At 39.7% G+C, this 24,223-nt stretch overlaps 1 protein-coding gene across 1 annotated transcript in view; it reads left to right on the top strand.

The window, feature by feature from the left end:
* LOC126457927 (venom carboxylesterase-6-like) overlaps positions 1-24,223 on the top strand; it is a 186,493-nt gene that overhangs the window by 152,428 nt on the left and 9,842 nt on the right. The window lies entirely within an intron of this gene.

The following is a 24,223-nucleotide window of genomic DNA, read 5'->3' as shown; positions in this document are numbered from 1 at the left end:
AAACCTGTCCTGCTGATAGACTCCACCGACACCACTGAAATGTGACTCATGCCTTCTGTCATCAGTGCACCCCCAAGTCTCATGTTATTACACTTGACGGCTGTATTAAGATGAGGCCGATCATGATTCTGAAACAGTTCCACGAAATGCACGTTCGTGTTGCCAATCTGAGTGGCTTTAATACCACAAACCAACCTATTCTAATTTACTTAAAAGTATATTGTGATTTACCCAACCAAATGCCTTTGACAGATCACACAATATGCCAGTTGCCTATAATTGCCTGTATTGTGTAATGAATGAAGTACAGGATGTCCCATAATTAAACTTCCAGTTTCAAAATGCTCTAGAAAGAGAAGCACTGCTCAGAATGATATCAAATTTGAGCAGCATATTATTCACACAGGGGGAAATGTCATGGAACAAAAAGCAATTTAAGGAAGATTTTACCAATTCATAGCACTCTAAGCAAATTAATATAAATAGTGTTAGTGGTTGTGGCACTGTTAGTTAAGTGAGCCCATCCACCTCAGCAGTCATACCACATTGGAAAAATCAGTTTCTAATTGTGTCGAGTCCAAAAGACATTGGTTTTTAATTATCCTGGGGCCAAAAACAGCAAAAAAAGGAAAATGACACTCGTTTATAATTGTCGTGAAACCGGCTCAACACATGTTCACTATGCTGTCCACCGTTTTCTCCCACAAGTTACAAACGAAGACACAACATGTTCCACAACAGACTGGAGTGTCTCAGTGGTCCTGTTCAAAACTCCTGGTACAGTGCTTGCCTTCAGTTCAGCTACAGTCATAATTGTAGCACTAAACACAACACCTTTCAGATAACCTCACAGCCAGAAGTCACATGGATTAAGATCAGGTGATCTGAGTGGCTAGGCTGTAGAGAAATGACGAGCGATTATTCTAGCATTTCTGAAATGCTGCTGCAGCAGCAGCTGCTTCACTGGCTGTGCTGTGTGTGGAGGAGCACCATCTTGCATAAAAATACTCCTACTCACACATCCATACTGTTGAAGAGTTGGAATGGCGTTGGTGCACAAAAGTCTCTAATAGCATTTACCAGTGATAACACAGTTAACAGGACCCGCAGGATTCATCTCCTCAAAAAAATGTGGTCCTACGATAAACAATGCTATCAGCCTGCATCACACAGTCACCTTTGCAGAACTGAAGTGGTGCTGGATGAAATGGGTGTGGATTTTTCATTGCCCATTTTCTGCAATTGTGCTTATTGCTGTGCCCTTGGAGATGGAAATGGGCTTTGTCTGTCCACAGAATGTTCAGTGGCCATTCATTGTCCACTTCCATGCAAGCAAGAAATTCCAGAGTGAACGTTTGTTTTGCTGGAAGATCAGCAGGAAGCAACTCCAGAACATGGGTGATTTTGTATGGGTAGCAATGCAGGGTGTTTTGTAGGATTTTATGCACAGTGCTTGCAGAGATGTTCAATATTTGGGCAATTCCCCATGCACTGCATGTTTGCACACCACCACTCAACCTCTCCTGCAATGCTGTGGCTGCATCTTTGACAGACATTGCTTAAGCTGTTTTCCTCTCTCTGCCATCTCTCTTTCATTTTGTAATCACTTTCTCCAGAGCCTTAGCAGACATTGGACCAGTGCCTTTCTTCATTCACTTGAGTATCTGGAACTCTTATATGGCTACTGGCGCACAGTCACCATTGTTGTAAAAGAGCTCTACCAGCAGTGCACGATTCTTCATGGAGATAGTCATGTCAGGCATTTGAAACGCAAACTGAGAAACAGATGTGTCCGCACATCTGTTGGTGTGCTTATCCTGATGCTTCAGCATCGTCTAGTGGTCACAGTTTCGTTGATTTTTTTCTTTTGCCCCGAGATGTTTCCCCCTGTGTCAATAATACAGTTGACATCATTCTGAGCAGTGGTTCTCTTTCTACTGTGTTTTTAAACTGGAACTTTAATTATGGACACTCTGTACATTATTGCTGTATATGTACGAGGGCTATTTTGAAACTAAGGTCTGATCAATCATGAAGTGGAAATCACATTGATGCTTTGTGTAGATGCGTTGGGTAGTCATGTCGGGTCATGTCACTCTTTTCAGTTCTGAGCCCACAGTGAGCATGTAAAAATGCCTAGAAAATAGTGTCGCCTCCCAAGTATGAGTGCCTGATAGAGATTTTGCCTGATATCATGCAGCCCATACTACTTAACTGTCACACACTTCCTTCTTCATGACATTTGTCAACCGGAACTGCAGGAGCAGCATTTTTGATGGGCAGTGTCTCATCACCCACTATAAAGCCCAGACTGTGCTCCCTCTGATTTTCATCTCTGCTCACACGAACTGCTGGCTATGAAGACAACACTTTGGCACATGCAGCAAGCTGCAGATGAGCGCAAGAAATGGCAGAAAGCACAGGTGGCTGGCTGCCTTCTATGATTAGTACAGTCCTATGACAAATGTCTCAGTTGGAGCAGCGACTATGTAAAGAAGTTGAAAATAAAACATTTTTTATCTTATCTGTGGTTTCCATTTCACAACCAACCAGGTCTTATTTTCCCTCATAAATAGCCTTCTCAATATCGGGGCCCTTCAGAAAACTGAATTGTGACTTTGACAATATATTATTTGCTGTCAAGCAATGGAAAATCCTGGAGGAATAATGGCAGTATTATGGAAATAATAGATTGCTACTCACCATTTAGAGGAGATGCTGAGTTGCAAATAGGCACAACAGGAAGACTGCCATACATTTGAGCTTTCAGCCACAAGACCTCCTAGTAAAGTACAAAACAACACAGATTCACACAAGCACAAGCCTCAGCAGCCGGAAACAGTGCTCGTGTGTGTGTGTGAGTTGTGCTTGTGTGTGTGTTTTCTACTTTAGAAGAAGGCCCCTTGTGGTCAAAGGCTCAAACATATAACTGTCTTCTTCTTGTGCCTGTCTGAAACCTCAGTGTCTCTGGTATACGGTGAGCAGCAATCTATCCTTTTCATAATATTATTGTTATCTGCCGTCAGATTGTTAAGAAACCACTTGTATATTACCTTTCTTAAAATTTTCAAAAATGATGGGAAAAGTGAAATTAGATGGAAATTTGACAGTATTTCTTTATCTCATTTACTACACAAAGGCTTACTCCAGCCAGTGGCGGACACACAAAAACCTCAAGGAGGGGGTGCTAAATATATCTTGAGCTACCTTTACTTTTATCGTAATAAAAAATAATCAAATTACATGCAAAGTTTAAGAAAGTTTTATTTAAACTGATTATACACATATACAAGACAATGCCATCTTATGATATAAAAATGTTACAATTTTGGTTATCTTCTTTAAATGATGAATTCTACGGGCCTAACTCATAATACTCGTATTACGGGTTAGGTGTGGTAAACTATTGTTACATTATTAGTAAAAATATTGTTGTGAGCCTCATAACAATATTTTTACTGAGTATTTACTATGAATTACTATTATTAATACTTCACAATCAACTGATCACTCTCACTCTTATTGACTAATCTTTACACTTGCACTTTCTACAATTAGGACTTTTTACTTATTCATTCTTCAGTCTTAATATTTCTGCTTCTGAATGTAAACTAGCTTCCTATTCAGTGAATAGTCCATATTTGTAATGCTACGTATCGAAGGTTCTCTGCACAGGAAAACAGTAGAATATTTACGACTTTTCTTGAACAAATGCCAGAAAGAATAACATATTGAGATCACTAGAATGGCTGTGACTTTTCTCATAGGTATATGTTAGCAATCTATGTACCAGACAGAAACGTGTAAAATACGATGACGCGGACACGCTTGCTACATAGGAAAGTACAACTACTCAGTAATTCGATTCAGTCGAGTTGACTGACAAAAGAAATGAACAAATAGCTTGCGGGCTGACTGGCGGGGGTGGTGCAGGTGGCAATGCGGGCGACCCCACAAGGAGGGGGGGGGGGGGGCGCACCCTGCATATGTATCCGCCACTGACTCCAGCATATTTCAACTATTCAGGGAATGTTCCACTGATAGATGACTGATCACTTAATATGACGGATCACTTAATATGTTACTAAACTCAGAAGCACACACTTTAATTAATTTTGGTGGTACTCTATCATAACCACTAGGTTTTTCTTTAAAGATTTTATGGTGGACTTTACTTTTACTAGTGTAGTGAGGGTCATATTCATATTGCTGAAGTTATTTGTAATGACTCGTCTGATATATTCTCTGATAATATCCATTGAACCTGACAACCCCATCTTTTCATTTACAGTTATGAAATGCTTATTAAAAAGTATTCCATCAGTGCACACATCTTTTACCATTGCTTCATTACTCTTAATAGTATCTTCTCCTCTCCATGTCTGATTCTACCTGTTTTCTCCTTCACTATATCCCATATTGTCTTTATTGTCTTATCTGATGTGGTTATCTTTTTCTCCTAATGCATTTGCTTTGACATCCATATTACCATCTCTTGGTATATATGGAAATGTCGTGACTGATTGACTAATGCACCATCACTCAGCCCAAACAACTGAGGATAGAAACTTGAAATTCGGAAAGGGTGTTGATCGTATACAGTAGACATCATTTACGAAGGTTTTTTTCTAAATTTCGTCTCTAAAGGAGTGAAATAGTAAATGAAACTTTTCTAATATGTTGCTAATAGGATAATTTTGAAACTAAAACCACAAAAATTGGTTTTTGGTTTCTCGTTTAGGAAAAAAAAAGTGTTTCAGCACAATTGGAAATTTAACCCCTAAGGGATTGAATTTATGGGTGAAACCTTTTTTTTTTTGAATAAATCATTATTACAAAACTACTAAAGCATTTTTAAAGCCGTGTTTATGAAAATTGGTATTCGACAATCTTGGTTAGAAATTAAAAAAATGTGTTTCAGTATTTTTGGAAATTCAGTCCCTAAAGGGTGAAATTGGTTCAAACGGCTCTGAGCACTATGGGACTTAACATCTATGGTCATCAGTCCCCTAGAACTTAGAACTACTTAAACCTAACTAAGCTAAGGACATCACACAACACCCAGTCATCACGAGGCAGAGAAAATCCCTGACCCCGCCGGGAATCAAACCCGGGATCCCGGCCGTGGGAAGCGAGAATGCTACCGCACGACCACGAGCTGCGGACCCTAAAGGGTGAGATAGAGGATGAAAATATCTTATGAAAATATTTCATTTTAAAAGTAAAATTGCCTTTTGGTCAGAAGTACTTTCAGAAAAGACCATGGTTGTATGGCCTGAAAAGTGTGAAAAGTTATGTAGGTTTTGCACTTTGAGACCTAAATCAAAGAAAGCTATTTAACAGTCACCAAGACAGATTGGCTTTGTCACAATTTTTGAAGAAAAAGAAATGGATTTTTTAATACATTAATTTTTCAGTAGGCCTAATATGTGTTTATAAAATTATTTTTGTTGTCATTACTGCACAAACTACTGATAACAAAATAGATAACAGTGTGATTCCATGTACAGGACTATCCATTTGAGATGAGAGAATCAGTACCGGGTGTAAGACTGGTGCTAATAACAACAGAACCACTTATCCAATTTGTCACTTTCTTTCATTAACTCGCTACATGAAATTAAATTAAACACATAGGAGCACGTTACATAAAGACTGGCTGCCATCTGAAGGATCACTACCTCTCTTACAGTGTGTAGCTTCACACATGAGCAATGGGTACAACAACACACAAATTTGATTAAATAATATATAGTTTTGGGGGAAATAGTATTTAAATAAGGTATCAGCTTATAAAAGTGTTGTACTTTTAATTGATGCCATGAGCACTGTATACATCACTCCAGTTTATGTCTTTGAAGAGTGTCCCAAAATAATCAGTTTTTGACGTGCTAATATCTTCTTGAACTTATACGTAGTAGATGTTACATCTTCTTCAGTATTAACACATAAAAAAAGGAACTACATGTCATGGTCCGAGAGGCCACTGACTGTATCTTTTGTAATATAATTTTGTTCATTAGACGTTTCTATAAAGATATTATCTGTGGCTGATGGTGAGCAACTAGCTACCCTATTTGGGAAGGTGCAGTATAAAAATATATGTTTTTGGGCATATTTTACTCTCACAAAAGTTATAAAAGTCTTGTATTTCTACATTTCAGTAAAATAGAACACACTGGTAATGGCACATAAATAGCGAAACTTTTTTGGACAAGAAAGGTGACATAAGAATTTTGTCATTTGCAAAAACAAGCGAAACCCCAACCTACAACTTATGTAGATAGAAGCTGTGGCTGTATAGCACCCACTGGTGCAGTGTGGGACAGGTAAGGGTGATGGAGATGAGGTGGGAGCCCAGAAGGCTCCAGAGAAAGGCAGCTGCAAATTTAACAAGTTCTTTTATTGATGCATCTGTGCCACTTCATACACCAGGTCAGTGGCCGACTGGCCGCTGAATTCTGCTGGGCTTGCTGTCTGCAAGCCCTGCGAAGCTGACGTGGTACTGTACAGTACTAGTGGCCTCATTATATAAGCCAGCTGCACGGTTTCCACACCAGCAGCATGTTCTTGACATTGATGTATCTCCTATGGCCCCTAATGATGCCCAGCTGCATTAGTTGGTGCTGCCCACCACATGGAGATGCCCGTACGACAATGGCAGATGACGGCTGGTGTGCACAGGGTGTGACCTGCTATCCCCTGGGCAGCAGTTGGCTGTGATGCTGGTGTTGACCTGGGATGGCCAGTTGCACCATGGCACTAAGTTCAGTTGTGTGTATTGCTGTTGCTCTGCAGTGGCCTCAAATTGATGACTCTTACTGGGAGGTTCATGTGGCGTCCTCAACTGGCACAGCTCCACCATCCTTGTTGGGCTGGGAGACTAAGGACACTATATTATGAAAATAACCAGTACTTATATTTGGCAGTGGCATTCTTGTTGTGCATATGTGACACTGCCAGTCACATATTCTAAAACACCACTGCCACTGTCAGTGTGTAAATTTGCCTTGCTCCTTGCTGCACTAATCGGTGCAATACTGCTGAGTTTGCTTTCAGCAAGCTAACCTGCCTCATGACATCACATCAGATTTCTTAAATTATTACAGTGACAACATTCTGCATTTAATTGCTCTCAGCACTGCTGCAGAATATCAGTCAGACTCACACTAATTCGCCAGTATGTGGTCGTTATGCTACATCCTGTCAACTCTGAAATGATGAAAAATCCTGAAAGGATGTATGTCAATACATGCATTCAGTAGCAATTGAAATAAAAATATATATCACATACACATAATGTAGTTGAATGTATATAAAAACAAAGATGCTGTAACTTACCAAACGAAAGCGTTGGTATGTTGATAGAGACAATAAAAAACACACACATAAATTTCAAGCTTTCGCAACCCAAGGTTGCTTCATCAGGAAAGAGGGAAGGAGAGGGAAAGACGAAAGGATGTGGGTTTTAAGAGAGAGGGTAAGGAGCCATTCCAATCCCAAGAGCAGAAAGACTTACCATAGGGGGAAAAAAGGACAGGTATACACTCGCACACACATATCCATATAAAGACACATATGTGCGGATGGATATTTGTGTGTGTGTGCGAGTGTATACCTGTCCTTTTTTCCCCCTAAGGCAAGTCTTTCTGCTCTCGGGATTGGAATGACTTCTTACCCTCTCCCTTAAAACCCACATCCTTTCATCTTTCCCTCTCCTTCCCTCTTTCCTGATGAAGCAACCTTGGGTTGCGAAAGCTTGAAATTTGTGTGTGTGTTTGTGTGTTTTTTATTCTCTCTATCAACATACCAACGCTTTCGTTTGATAAGTTACAGCACCATTGTTTTTATATATATTTTTCCCACATGGAATGTTTCCCTCTATTATATTCATATAATGTAGTTGGATAGATAAAAATCTACTCGCTGAACAGCAGCAGGAGAACACACATATAAAGGTATTTAAATATGCAAGCTTTCAGAGCCACTGGCTCCTTCTTCTGGCAGAAGGGTTGAAGGGGAAGGAATAGGGGTGGAGGAAAAGGACTGGTGAGGTTTAAGAAATGGGGGGAGTTTGTAAGTCACTCAGAACTCTAGGTCAGCGAAGGCTTAGTGGATGGAATGAATGAGTATAAGCAGAGGGTGTACACTGGCAGCATACAATATCATATTCCAGAGCATGTTCTACAGCATAACAGCTGTGATCTCAGTGCTCGTTTCACCACTTGTGCCTCAGAACTGTGCAAGTGGGACCTAGAGTTAAAACTTGTCCATGGTTCTCGCCATCAACCTGGCCTTAATTTATGTTAATATCTTTGGTTTCAGCATTTCTTCACAGTAACTATTCCTTTCTTTACTTCCTTTTAGTTTTCCTCCCTCTCACCTTTATCACATACAATGCACATATTAACTTGTGCACAATGTTTTGGCAGTAATCTCTGTCTTGCATATTACCCTATCTTCCACCTTTAAGCTTCTCGGTTTTCAAATCTTGTCCAGTGCTGTCCCCAACAATTAGTCTTTCCTCCTCATTCCATCCAACACGTCTCCCTTGACCCAGGGTTCTGGGTGACTTTTCTGAACTCTCCCAGTTTCTGAAACCTCACCAGTCCTTTTCCTTCCCCTTCAACCCTTCTGTCAGAACGAGGGGTCACTGGCTATGAAAGCCAGCAGATTTGAATAGCTTTCTATGTGTGTTCTCTAGTGGCAGCATGGTGAATAGATTTTTTATCTATCCAGTTACATTATATTTTCAAAAATTGATTATTTTTGTTGACATAGTGCACTATTTTGCCTGGATCTGACAGTGGTACGTTATTGCAGGAACTCCATGAGAAACTGAAAGCATTGGGGACCATTGTGATCATGCCTACTCAACCCCCACCCAAAACTTGTGGATCTTGGTCAGAGTGGAGTCCAAATACACAGGACGACAGGTTGAGTTCAAATGACCTGGGAGACCAAAACAGCATTCCTCAAATAACTCTGAAACAGTTTGGCAGTGATGGGGTTTGTGTATTTTCATGCTGAAGGTTATAGGTCGTGAGCAGCATATTGTGACCAAACACATCCATATGGCCGAACAGTTGGCTCCTGTATCATTTGCCACTGAGATGCGATGGCAGACATAACTGGGGATTTATTTTGCCCAGTATAAACATTTTTCACATTAGAATACTTACATCACCTGCTTTAACAGAACCTTATTTGAGTTTGAAGTATCATCTCGTGTAGTGTACCATAGAGTAAGAATATCTATGGAATGAGTGTAACATACTATGCATGTAACTAACATCGAACAGTAACAGTCACATGATGCTGGTATGACACCACTGTTTACCTTTCGTGCTAAGCCATAAACTTTAAAATACCACATAATAACTCTGTTTATTAGTAACAGCCAAGCTGCTCAGTTGGTACCACTATGGATGCAATTTGAAATTCATCAATGGCTGAAATGTTGCTTTTCATAGGTAAGTACCACAAAGGTCTAACTATAGCTATCATACTAATAGGAGGTGTTTTATGTGTTGATTAATATTGAAACACAGTGTTATGAAGGCATAGAATCACACAGCTAATTTATGTGACAGTATGGCCATCCATTTATAAGATAATTACTAGGTAAATACTTAGTGTGGGAGTGTGCTACCAGTCAGTCTGTTCTATGTATACATATTTCAAACAGTTTTCGCCTGCGTTTACCATTTACAAGGGGTATTCAGTTAGTAATGCAACATTCTTTTTTCTTGGCCAATTTTGGTTGAAAAAGTGCAAAATTTCTTGTGAGACATCATGGAATATTTCCATTTCAGCCCCTGTAGTTTCATGAAGTTCCAATACATGGTAGCGCTATATGAAGCCTTCAAAATGGTGTAACAGAGCTGCATTCCAAGCAGAGAGCTGTTACTGAGTTTCTTTTGCCGGAAAAACGGAGCATCATAGATATTCATAGCCACTTGCAGAATGTCTAAAACCTGTTCGATCTCCCGCGTGCCGGCCAGCCACAAACAGCTATGACTCCTGCAATGTTGGAATGGACACACTCAGTTGAAGTGACCAATGGATCACAATCAAACTCCTCGTTTCACAACTGGATGTCTCTTTGGTAGTGCTGACATACTCATCCACCCGTTGGGGCACTCAAAGGTGAGTGCCCGATGGGTTCCTCGCCACCTAACAGAGGACCATAAAGAGCAATGAAGAACCATGTGAAGTTGCTTGCACATTACAAGGCTGATTGTGACAAGTTTTTGGTGAACATCATCAAAGGCAATGAAATGTGTTCATCACTTTAAACCAGAAACAAAACAGCAATCTATGGTGTGACGCCACTCCATCTCTCTTCCAAAGAAAAAGTTCAAAGCCACACCCTCAGCTGTAAAGTCACAGTGACGATCTTCTGGGACTCTGAAGGGGCAATTCTATTTGATGGTTCCCTCACTGTGTAACAATCAACTCTGAATTATATTGTGCTACGCACAGGAGATTGCAGAAATGACTTCAGTATGTTCGTCACCATAAAAATGCAAATTAACTTCTCCTTCTTCAAGACAATGCAAGGTCTCACAGAAGTCTGTGCACCTGAGAGGAAGTCACAAAACTTCATTAGACTATTCTTCCTTTCCAACATCCATCTGTTTGGTCCAGTGAAGAATGCAGTCCACAGGAAGCAGTACATGGATGATGAAGCAGCAAGAAGTTAGAACTAACTCACGTCGACCAGTAGAGTGGTACCATATGGGAATACAGGCCCTCCCAGTGAGGTTGCATAAGGTCTGTGGCAGTTCCTCCTGCTTTTATTGATTAGTTGATTGATGATTGTCCTCGGTGTCCACATACTGCATAGCTACACTGGCTGAAAAATGGGTTGTGGATTCCGACATATACTACTGTAAATCATGTAGCTGACAGGTGCACAGTCGTGTTTCACAGTACTTTAATTTTCACTTTGCACAACCCCCAATATTACGCAGTTATATGACCAGTGCACTATTATTTAACTTTCAATAAGCCTCATTAATAGTTGGCAAAACTCCACATACTGCTACAATAGTTTCTTGTTGAACATCTACGAGCAGTAAAACCTAGCCACAAAGTTCACAGTTCTTGAAGAATAATCAGGTGTGTATGGAGCAGACACTGTCACTGTTTTTACACACAGTCTAATTATTTAATACTTATTACACTATTAATTGAAGCATTGTTGTTGACCTAACCAGCACAGGTTACTTGTCTGAAACTCGGCCGTGGATTGACTGTGTTGTGACCAAAAATTGGGCCCTTATATATCATCACTAAAATAGGTGCTGAAAATACATATTGTTTAAAGTTAAATTTACGGAAATTAAAATTAAACCTTAACTCACTCAATTAACTGAATACATAAAAAAACTGCATCTTTTTAACAGTTTCTTCTACTATGAAGTTTAGGCCGAATTATTTGTTTAAATCATGAAATTAACAAATAAAGTTACACAAACAATACTTTTGACAAAACTGTTAATTACTTTGAAATTAATGAAGGGCTGGTTTTGCTAACGTGTTTTCAAATAGAGTCAAATAAATACTTTAAGATTACTGGTATTTCATCTTCCAAATGTTAATGTTTATTATAGAATTTATATTTGTTGACACGTCAACAACAGAATTTAAGTTATGAAACAATTACTGATTTCACCCTATAATGACAGATACCAACCAGTAATAGTAAAAATAAATTAGAAAATCAATTACCTACATAAAATGAAGCACAAAATTAGATCTGGTGTTATTTGCTTTAAAACTGAGGGCCAACCTTTCTCTTTTATGAAAATGCAGATTGCATTCATGTGCGTTGGTGTTAATTAGTTAAAAGTAATAAAACAAATTTAAGGAGGCAGATGGAAAAACAAGAGAGAAATTAAAATAATCCCAGCTTGCTTCGTCACAGGCCGTAGCATTGAATGGAGATGTGTTGAAAATAGGGTTTTGTAGCCAAAACGGAGAATAATATAGTGGATTGGATTCTGACAAAAACCAACGTGCCTTCAGAAAAAAAGTGCTGCATTACTTATTGAATGCCCCTCGTATATATGACAGCGTGTCTCATTTCCATAATATTAACCAGTTTTCCAAATCACTGTGGTTATTTTACAATAATCACAATAGGAAACAGTAGTACAAACACCTCTGAGATGGAGAATAAGTATGTGTGATCAACATTTTAGTTTCCTTAGGGCTAAAGGAAGTATTAAAACATTTACAAGCAAAAACAGAAGTATTTTATGCATGCTGTACCTTCAAATTTGATGTTTGCAGGACACTTTCTCTGCCACAGCATAATTCAACCAGAAATGCAAAATATGATAAAGCATCATACAAAACCTAACAGCAGTGTCTATCCTCTCTTTTCCTATAACGAAAAAATAGACACATCTGAGCTGTGACACTTGTTACAAGTAAGCGAAATGCCCTTGCAGTTATCTCTTAAAAAATTTAAACTGAGTACATTCCAGATATCAACCTATGATATATAATACATAATACTTTGGAGTGGAATCTGTCTGTGTTAGTGATATAATTACACTGAAAATTTGCAGGGTGCTTACAGGCAGACTTTATACTGCACCATAATCGTGTGACTGTTGGGGTCGTCATATATTGGTGACAAAAATTCTGTTCTGCCTCACTCCATACACGTTTCTACTCCAGGGTGCGTTCCAAAGATATAAACTATGATAGAGAGGCTAACCATCACAAAAGTGAAGCAAGCTGAACAAATTTTTGCTATCTTTTATTTATTCATAACACATGGGCATGGTCTACAATAATAATAATGTGTAAACCCCTAATGATGAAGTAACATCAACTGGCAATTTTTAGCACTTACAGCAAGATATGCTATGATCTCTGGTTATATAGTTGCTCCAGATGAAAAGTTGTATTACATGCACAAGGAACAGTGTTTGAATGTTTCACTGTACTCTTTTCTAAATAAAAGATATGTCTCATATCAAAGAAATGTATTGTGTAGGGGATTTGTGCAGTTCACAACAGAGTTCAGAGAGAAACATGTTAGAAATATTAGAAACAAATTACTTTTAATTAAATTGTAAATATCATCTGCTCGATACTGGCGACTTGCCTTGAAATTCCTATAGTTTTCATTTTGCACATTTTGATGGGAAATCTCTGTTTCTTGTTGATAGTTTGTTGTATGACCACTATGTCATCTCTTATTGTTGTCAGTGAGTTATCAGATGTTGTGTCATGTTGTTCAGCTAAAACTTTGTAACATTTAAAAAGAGCAGTTGATTTTCCTGTAGCAAAACATAAATGTGCCAAGCATGCTCCAAAGGTTGCAAAATAGTAGCTTCTTAATTCTCTAGACCTGTCACTATCTATATTCACTCTTCATTTTAGCATCACTAGGACTAGATCCCACAAATTGCTTAGGTTGCAGCCCATGTCACTGTTAATTAAATTATCACTTTTGTGAATGCAGAGAGCCCTTTTCATAGCACAAGAGGCAGTAGCATGGTTCTTTATGTTTCAGTAATATAGGATGGAAATAGTTAAAATTTCACTACTTGAGTCAATTTAGAGAGAAAATTACGTACAGTATGGTACCCAGCTTTATAGGAATGATGTTCAGGATTTGCACTTTTAGTAGTGTTAGTGTCATGACTTGTCATTAAGTACTGGTGCTTGTATGGCGACATAGGGCTGAAACACAAGCATCAGTGTGCATTACAGTTGCAGACAATCAACATGCGTCTGTACAAGGTGATCAGTGCTTTACTCATAAAACTGTTTTGTTCAAACAATAGCAATAGTGCTGCTGCTCTTGTGAGTATCAACACATTAAAGGAATACGAGAGGTGCTGTTTCTGCACTGGGGTTGAAGATCATGTTTCAGAAGTTCAGATTAATAGGCAAATTGGGAATTGCTACTGGGAGTGGTCAATAGCCAGCTGCCCCACAAATTTTTGAAGAAGTTGCTGTTGCCACAGCTGAGAATGCTGGCCGCAATGTGTGATCTTCAAGCACTGCATGAGCTGTGTCGTGACAGCTGAACATACCATAGTACACCAATGTTTCGAGCAGAAGTTGAGCAATCTCTAGTGCAGTTCTGTACTGTCATCGATGTAGGTGGTCATCACACTGAGCAATGTTTGTAATGTTAGCATGGTATGCATATAACGATTGTTAACCTCTCATGTGGAAATTAAAATGCATTTCTTTCAATGGTTTATTCATTATTTCCCTTCTGCTTGTCCTAATAAATATTTTCACGAAGTTTCATTGTCCTACAATCACTCATTTTACATGAGGGGCCTCTCATGTAGTAAAAGTTTAATTACGACCACCTCATACATCCTGTATCATGTATTCATTATTCAGTGAATGTTCATTTTCATAGTTACCATACATAGATATCCATCAAGGAAAATGTCTGTAAATCAGCCAATGAGGATTTCCTCAATTGGACCCAAACACAAAGGCACAAATCCTCATAAGTTTCTTCAGGCTGAGTTATCATGATGAGAGCCACATAACATGGAGACACACACACACACACACACACACACACACACACACACACACACGGCTACTGTCTGTGGTCACTGTGGCCAAGCTATGGACAACAACTGTGCCTGATGGGAACAGCAATCTGGCATGGATGGTGGTGTTAAGAAGACGGCACAGGGCAGCGAGGGGGAGGGATAACAAGACAAGAGTGGAGGAAAGTGAAGCAATGCTTGTCGGACATGATAGGGATGGGATGGGACTGCTAGTTGCAATTGGGTGGTTGGAAGGGGGGGAAGGGGGGGGGGGGGGAGTGATGGTAAGCAGAAAAGTTCAGAACGTGAAAAAAGATTAGTTGGTGTATTGGTGGAACAGAAAGCTGTGGAGTGCTGGAGTGAGAGCAGGGAAGCAGATAGACAGGTGAAGGACAGGGACTAGCAAAGTCCCTGTCCCTGTCATTCACCTACCTTTCCCCTTCCCTGCTCCTACTCCAGTGCTTCCCAGCCTTCTATTCTGCGAACACACCCTAGTCACTAGTCTTTTTTTACCTTCTCTGCCTCCCCCTACCCCCAGCAGCACTAACTTGTCCCCATCATGTCCATGCACATTGTCACTACCAGTACCACACCTTCTGCCACTCCACCCTGCTATCTTTCCTCCTCCCGTCCCCTGCCTCCTCCTTACACCTTACACCCATAGCAGACTGCTGCTCCCATCAGGTGCAGTTGTCTGCTGTCCAGCCACAGTGGCGAGAGACAGTGGTCGTGTTCTACTTTGGAAGAAGATCTTTTGGCCAAAAGCTGAAATGTACAGTAGTCTTCACATTATGCCTGTCTGCGAGACTTGGTGTCTGCTCCATATAGTGAGTAGCAATTTATCCTTTCCATAATATTGTTATTAGCCATTGTTGGCTGTTTGTGGTGTGTGTTAAAAAAAACTTGTGAGGAAACTCAGAAATGTGTAGTTCCCTTACTGACCATCTTGAAGGACTGTAATTTCCACCAAAGATTTTCAGGATTACTTGAGGATGCATGAAAAGTTATTTTCATCTGCTTTTTACATTCCCATTTCTCCCCATTATCAAGTAGTAAAAAGGGGGAGGGCTTCAAAGAACTACAGTTCATATTGAGACTCAATAACAATGTTATCTTAGTATCTTTGCCTGGTGTCAGCAGATGCTCCTGACTTGAAAGACTCATATTAATCTCTGTGAGTACACCAAACTTTATAACCTATTTTTTGTCATCAAAATCTGTGTAGTTTGGCATGCATTTCACATTTGAAGGATTTTAAAATGCAATATTCACTTAGAAAGACCACTGTAGCCAAAGAAGAAGCAATGTGGTGACTCTCCTATTATTAAAGTTTGGATAGCCCCCATATAAACTGGTGAAATAAGTTTTGCACAGGCTATATGTCTGCAAATGGGTATGGCTTAGATTCAAGAAAATCAGATAATGGAAGAATAAGCCTTATGAAACTTCAAAAATTGCTTCATTGCAGAAGAAAAACAAAGCCATAACCAAAATATAAGAAGTCTGTTCAAAAATGGATATTTGCACATCTAGGAAATCAAAATCTGCTACTGGGCAATGTTCTATATCATGTTCCTCCGGCCCTCCTGAGAGCACCAAGTGTGTGAAGATGGTTCCTGTGATGTCACACTGCAAGTTTCAACTGGTCCCTCACACCTGTCATGCTCATGTAAGGAGTGCCACAGGCTATTCATTCAGTTGATTCCGACCTCCTGAAGAAGGGTATTCATGAGGTTGATGTTTTATGCTTGTGAATTTGCCAGAATGTTGACTGTCGGGCTGGACAGTATTTTACAGGATCTTGTACTCCTCAAATCATCCTTGATAGAGATGGGCGTCACCCCAAAGTATGAGTAACCCACCTCCCTGCTGAATCCATGTATTGGACTCTGGCTGCCTGTACATTCTTCTGTGGTGATTGTCAGGTCTCAGACAAATTGTACATTCATTCGTGATGAGGATCCAATACCACTCATAGAGTTTCCACTCCCATTGTACCCTCAACTACCTTCTTCACATATCACTCATGTTGGAGTTTATTACAGTTATTCATTATGGATGTCTATATGACGAATTGATCATTTGGGGATGGTTGCATACTGTTGGGGCCAATACAGAACTTCCGTTGTCCTGAAAAATCTAGTCTGCAGTTCTGTTACATTTTATTTAGGGTATCTACAAACTATAATTTTCAGGTACTGTTGTTGATAGACTTCTATGAGATAGATCTTCAATCTACATCTACATACAAGGGACATCACTAAATAAATGAGATAAATTGATGTCAATTTGAAACAATTTATAGGAGTACTTTTGTAATTTCATTACTTTATGTTGGTAGCACCGGGATGAGTTGAGAATGGCTGATGGATAAAAATTGTATTGCTTAGAACATCAATATTGCATGTAACAGTGATGTTTCTGCTTGAAGTTTCCATATTAATTGAAAAAGGTTCAGTGCTCCATGTTACAGCATGGTGAAATTTGTTCAAACCACATAAATGTTTAGAAGTGGGTAGAACAATTCAAAAATGGTTATATTTCAATGACTGATGAGCAACGTCATGGCTGTACAGTTGAAGTGTCAACTCCTTCACTTAAACCAGCATAGATGACAGTATTCATGAAGACAGATGTATTACTCTTGAACAGATAGCAAAAACAGTTACAGTAAGTATTGGAACAGTTTATAATGTTACTAATAATGAGCTCAAGTACAGCAGAACAAGTGCAAGGCACACCCCAAAAGAGTTAATGCAACAGCGCTAGGAAACAAGACTCAAAGTGTGCACAGACTTGGAAGATCCCTATGAAAGATTTCCATTTGTTTGGTCACTCAAAGAAGCATTACATGGAAAAAAGTTCAGCAACAACAAGGAGGACAAAGAGTTTATAGCAAAAAGGCTCAAACAATAAAATAAAGATTTCTTTGCATCAGGTACACTGGTTGTCATTTGCTAAGGAACAGAGACATTGTTGGACAAAATAATCACAGGCAATAGACAACATGACAGATAGTATATATGTAATAGAGATGGAGTGGTATTTTTGTAACAAAAGATGGTACAGATTTCACTACATGAGAAAGGGATAACATTTGACACAGGTCAGATTCTCAACGTGAAGGTCGATATTGGGCCGTCCTTGGGCACTGATGCATATTTTGCACCTATAATTCATGCTGGCTACCCAGCTGTCGAGGAGTCATTGGGGAATATTATCTCACTCCTCTCTCAAGGTAGTTTTCAGTTCTTGCACAGTTTGGGGAGGAGGTGTTCATTGAGAAACACATCTGCCAAAGGCATCCCAAGCATGCTCTACAGGGTTTAGGTCCAGGGAGTATGCAGGCCATTTCATACATTCAATATCTTCAATTTCCAATATGTCCTATGCCTCAGAGACCCTGTATGGGTGAGTACTGTCACCCACAAACAGAAAGTCAGGACCTACTGCACCCTCAAACAGATGGACATGATCCAAAATACCACTGTGCTGCAGTGGTACCTTGTGCAAAGATATGCAGCGATGTTTGGTCATTGTGCATAATACCTGCCCACACAATAATGCCTAGGTCATACTAACGACGTTGCTGAACATTCTGTGATATGTATTCCTGGCTCTCTCCACATTAACTGGTGGCCAGACTCACTTGTCACTGTGAAGTAGGATTCATCAGAGAACATTACTCTGGACCATTATTGCTGACCCCAGCCAACATGCTCCCTATATCAACAAACACATTCTTGATGATGGTCTGGTGGAAGTGGTATGCACTTAAATATGTGTCTGAGCATACAAACCAGCCTGATTTAATCACTGTGAAATGGTTCTGGCAGAGATATGTGTACTGGTAGATGTTATGAAGCCTGCACCAGTCTGCCTAGGAGTGAAATGTCTGTTCCTTTTTGCCACTAGGAGTGTGTATCGATCCACTTGTGGTGTGGTGGCCCATCTATGGCCATTGGCATGCTTTCACATAGCATCTTCACCTTCAGGAGCCTTTTGACACTTTCGGACACTGTGGCCACAGCAGTGACACTTTGACAGGCTAAAAGCTGTCCAAGTCTTGTTGCAGACATGTTCCCATATCGCACAAAATGTCGCACTAATTAGTTCCTAAACACTGAATTTTCTCATTTTTGAGACTAGTGAAGGAGCGATCTCTTTTACGTGCTAAAACCATTCAACTACCTAAAATACTGCTTTATTTAAGACAACCGGTTTTGAAAGACTTTGTAAAATGGAAACATTCCACATCAAAAAGACCTGAAGATGACAGCAAAGTTTTCTTAAATAAAGAAATATTTTATGTGATCTGGGCTGTTAAATGTTTTTTAGCTCCACAACAAATTTCATCAACACCATACTGCTTGAACTGTTGAGTGCATACAGAGCTTTCATGTACAGGCTTCACTGCAATTATGACATCCCAACCTCTCCATTTCCTTTTACTATCATTGGTCAAGTGTTTTGTAGCAGTTGTCATTTGTTCCATAGGAACTGACAGTTTTTCCTTAGCAACTGTCAAGCAGTATATACATTAAAAAACTAGTTTATTGTTGGGACAAGTGTGTTACTTGATAGTGGGAATTTTGTTGAGAAATACAAAGTCTCACTTTTTTTTCACAAAGTTTTTTTAAAAATTGATTTGTCTCTTTAATTATTGAATGTCAGTGGCACATAACCCGCAAACCGCTGTATGGTGCATGGCAAGGATACCTTGTACCACTACCAGTCATTTCCTTTCCTGTTTCACTCAAAAATAGAGTGAGGGGAAAAAACAACTGTCTGTATTCCTCTGTACGACCCCTGATTTCTCTTATCTTATTGTATCTTCATGCTCTTTATGCAAAATGTATGTTGACAGTAGAATCATTATACAGTCAGCTTCAAATGATAGCTCTCTAAATTTACTCAATAGTGTTCACAGAAAAGAATGCTGTCTTCCCTCCAGGGATTTTTCAGGGAATTCACAAAGCACCTCTGTAACACTTGAGTGTTGACTGAATCCACTGGTAATAAATATAGCAGCCCGTGCCTGAACTGCTTTGATGTCCATCTTTAATCTGACCTGGTGGGGATCCAAAACACATGAGCATTACTCAAGAATGGGTCACACTATTGTTTAATAGGGTGTTCAGAAATTCTCATAATGATCTTCTTGGACTTACAGAGGGGAATGAGCCATAATATTTTGAATACGAACACATGTCCAGAAATGTACCATTTCCGTTTTACGAGAGTTTCAGTTCCGATGTGTAACATGTACACATCTGCTAAGGGAAGAAGAAAAGTCTCAGCGTTGCTTGTCCAGGTATGCAAGAAGGTAGAGAAGATGACTTTCTATGAACATTTCTTGTGGGACTGTATGCAAAGTTTAATTTAAGAGGCTCTGTAAGACAAAGGAAGAGCTGCTGGCATGAGTTCCAGCCACTGCACTAGAAATTGAAGAGGTGGATTGGAGTGCGTGTACCAGAACATGGTTCATAGGAACAATGTCTGTAACAATGTTAGTAGTCACCACATAGAACCACTGTAGTAATGCATCAGTACTGTTCTGTATGTACAGTATGCTGTTTTTTGATTTTAAATAGTGTAAATACATACTGTTCAAGTGTTTATAACAACAAATGTACTTAAGTTATAAATGGATGTTTTATTATGTTTCCTTTTGAATTGTTAACTAACAATTGTACTGCATCACACCCACTTCAGTTCCACAAGCAGAAGTGGATGTGTTAAACATCGGAACTGAAACTGTCACAGAACAGAAACAGTATCTTTCTAGACATGGGTTCCTATTCAAAATATCATGTATTCACTCTCCTCTCCAAGTCCTAGAAGTTTTGTAATGGGAATTTCTGAACACCCTGCACGTGTGGTCCCATTTACTGATGAACCACATTTTCTTAAAATTCTCCCAATGCACCAAAATCAACCAGTCACCTTCCCTATTACCATTCTTACATGCTCATTCCATTTCATATTGCTTTGCAATATTATGCCAATATATTTAATCAACACGGCTGTGCCAAGCGGTACACAGCTAACGCTACATTCAAAGATTAAGGATTGTTTTCCCCACTCATCTGGGTTACCTTACATTTTTCTGCATTTAGAGTAAGCTGCCATTCATGACACCAATTACAAATTTTGTCTAACTCATCTTGTATCCTCCTAAAGGCACTCAATGATGACACCCTAGCATCACCAGCAAACAGCCACACATTTGCTGCTCACACAGTCCATCATATCGTTTATATATAGAGATAATAAGAGCTGTCCTATGACACTTCACTGGGGCACGCCTGACATCCTCATCTCGGAACAACACTCACTCTCAGGAACAACATATTGTGTTCTAATACTAAAGAAGTCTTGTGGCCACTTTGCACACTCAAACCTTCATTAACAGTCTGCAGAGGGGCAACACGTTAAATGCTTTCCACCAATCTAGGAATATGGAATCTGCCTGTTGTCCTTCATCCATTGTTTACAAGGTATCATGTAAGAAAAGGGCAAGTGAGTTTCGCACAAGCAATGCTTTCTAAATCCTTGCTGATTTGTAGACAGAAGCTCTTTGTGCCAAGGAAATTTGTTTTATTATAGTAATTTGAATGATACTGCTTTGGTCCATGCCAATTTTGAGGGGAACTTCCTCTGCTGACAACCCTCCTAGTCTGAACATGACACTGAGGCCATGGTCTAAGCTTGTAAGCCCCCTTCATTGCACAGAGTGTCTGGACAGTGTACACAAGCTGTAATGTTCCATTCATGATTCGAGACACAATGCTATCTATTGAATTACTCTGGGAATGTGGGTTTACTTTCATCAGCATTACACAGATAGCCCCAAACCAAGACCGAGCGAGGTGGCGCAGTGGTTAGCACACTGGACTTGCATTCAGGAGGACTACAGTTCAATCCCCCGTTCGGCCATCCTGATTCAGGTATTTTGTGATTTCCCTAAATCGCTCCAGGAAAATGCTGGAATGGTTCCTTTGAAAGGGCATGGCCGACTTCCTTTCCCGTCCTTCCCTAATCTGATGAGACTGATGACATTGCTGTTTTGTGTCTTCCCCTAAACAACCCAACCTCAACACAAACCAAGTCATAAGGGTGATAGAATTTTCTTGAGCCATTTACATAAGATACATCTCAAAAGAAAGAGCTCTTTCCCTGAGAAACATCTGTAAAGCATTCCTTAATGTGTGGCACCACTGCCTTAGCTTCTCTTCCTTCACAGCTGAAGGTCCCACAAGTCACACAGTTCCCTGTTAATTTCAGTCACATTATGCCCATTTGCATTGGAAATTCAATCACTTACTGTTATTCACACATGTAAGAAATGTGTTTTTTTTTACATTCATTTAGACTGTTGTACAAATAACCTAAACTCCCTGTTCCAAAGGTTACCATTAGTTTCTAACACTGGCTCCTAGGTTCAATTTCTGGTGATGCCCTCAGATTTTTCTGTGGTGGAAAGATTTGGAACAGGATCTGCTTGACCAAATGGGGTTAACTGAGAAGCTTCTCAATAAAATAAGTACCAAAGCTGACACATGAGCCGCTGAAGTGGCACTGAATCGAAAGATTTGGACTGGGCTAGGAGCCAGGTCACACTTCAGTTTAGTAATCAAAGTAACTGGTCTTCAGCATTCTATAAGTTACGCGAGCCTATCTGGTCATCCCAGATACTTCATAGAACTTTGCCATTCTCGGCAGGATATGGCTTTGGCAAAACTAGTCGAGTTGATATAAGAAGATACCTGACAGCTTTCAGATGCAAGTGAAAATAGCAGTTTATATAGCAGCAACAATGCTGAGGCACCGAAAAGAGGCATTTACAAAATCATGTTATATGGTTGGGTAGGGTAGGTGCACAAAGCTGCTGTGCTCATCCAACTGTTACTGTCAGGGATCATCTTATGCTGAAGCGACTATAGGGTTACCAAACTATACCTCTATAACTGTAACCTAAGTGCATGTCCATGCACCACCATTTGGTTTGATGGAATATGCTGTATGCCATAAAGGCTATAACTGTCAACATCACTACTGAAAGAAAAATTTTACAACTGAATAACCAGAAACTAAAATGAGTGGATTACAAATCTGTCTAACTATACTAAACTTGTGCTGTGTGTTGAAAGCAAAGATGATCGATCCACAGTAGCAGTGGGTTGTTGTTTGTTGTTGTTGTGGTCTTCAGTCCTGAGACTGGTTTGATGCAGCTCTCCATGCTACTCTATCCTGTGCAAGCTTCTTCATCTCCCAGTACTTACTGCAACCTACATCCTTCTGAATATGCTTAGAGTATTCATCTCTTGGTCTCCCTCTACAATTTTTACCCTCCACGCTGCCCTCCAATACTAAATTGGTGATCCCTTGATGCCTCAACACATGTCCCACCAACCGATCCCTTCTTCTAGTCAAGTTGTGCTGCAAACTTCTCTTCTCCCCAATTCTATTCAATACTTCCTCATTAGTTATGTGATCTACCCACCTAATCTTCAGCATTCTTCTGTAGCACCACATTTCAAAAGCTTCTATTCTCTTTTTGTCCAAACTATTTATCGTCTATGTTTCACTTCCATACATGGCTACACTCCATAAAAATACTTTCAGAAATGACTTCCTGACACTTAAATCTATACTCGATGTTAAGAAATTTCTCTTCTTCAGAAACGCTTTCCTTGCCATTGCCAGTCTACATTTTATATCCTCTCTACTTCGACCATCATCAGTTATTTTGCTCCGCAAATAGCAAAATTCCTTTACTACTTTAAGTGTCTCATTTCCTAATCTAATTCCCTCAGCATCACCCGACTTAATTCGACTACATTCCATTATCCTCATTTTTCTTGTGTTGATGTTCATCTTATACCCTCCTTTCAAGACACTATCCATTCCATTCAACTGCTCTTCGAAGTCCTTTGCTGTCTCTGACAGAATTACAATGTCATCGGCGAACCTCAAAGTTTTTATTCCTTCTCCATGGATTTTAATACCTACTCCGAATTTTTCTTTTGTTTCCTTCACTGCTTGCTCAATATACAGATTGAATAACATCGGGGAGAGACTACAACTCTGTCTCACTCCCTTGCCAACCACTGCTTCCCTTTCATGTCCCTCGATTCTTATAACTGCCATCTGGTTTCTGTACAAGTTGTAAATAGCCTTTCACTCCCTGTATTTTACCCCTGACACCTTCAGAATTCAAAAGAGTGTATTCCAGTCAACATTGTCAAAAGCTTTCTCTAAGTCTACAAATGCTAGAAACGTAGGTTTGCCTTTCCTTAATCTAGCTTCTAAGATAAGTCGTAGGGTCAGTATTGCCTCACGTGTTCCAACATTTCTACGGAATCCCAACTGATCTTCCCCGAGGTCGGCTTCTATCAGTTTTTCCATTCATCTGTAAAGAATTTGCGTTAGTATTTTGCAGCCGTGACTTATTAAACTGATAGTTCGACAATTTTCACATTTGTCAACACCTGCTTTCTTTGGGATTGGGATTATTATATTCTTCTTGAAGTCTGAGGGTATTTCGCCTGTTTCATACTTGTTGCTCACCAGATGGTAGAGTTTCATCAGGACTGGCTCTCCCAAGGCTGTCAGTAGTTCTAATGGAACGTTGTCTACTCCCGGGGCCTTGTTTCGACTCAAGTCTTTCAGTG

This window comes from Schistocerca serialis, chromosome 2, assembly GCF_023864345.2.
Source record: "Schistocerca serialis cubense isolate TAMUIC-IGC-003099 chromosome 2, iqSchSeri2.2, whole genome shotgun sequence".
Classification (NCBI taxonomy): domain Eukaryota; kingdom Metazoa; phylum Arthropoda; class Insecta; order Orthoptera; family Acrididae; genus Schistocerca; species Schistocerca serialis.
This window is presented reverse-complemented; position numbering and strand designations above follow the sequence as displayed.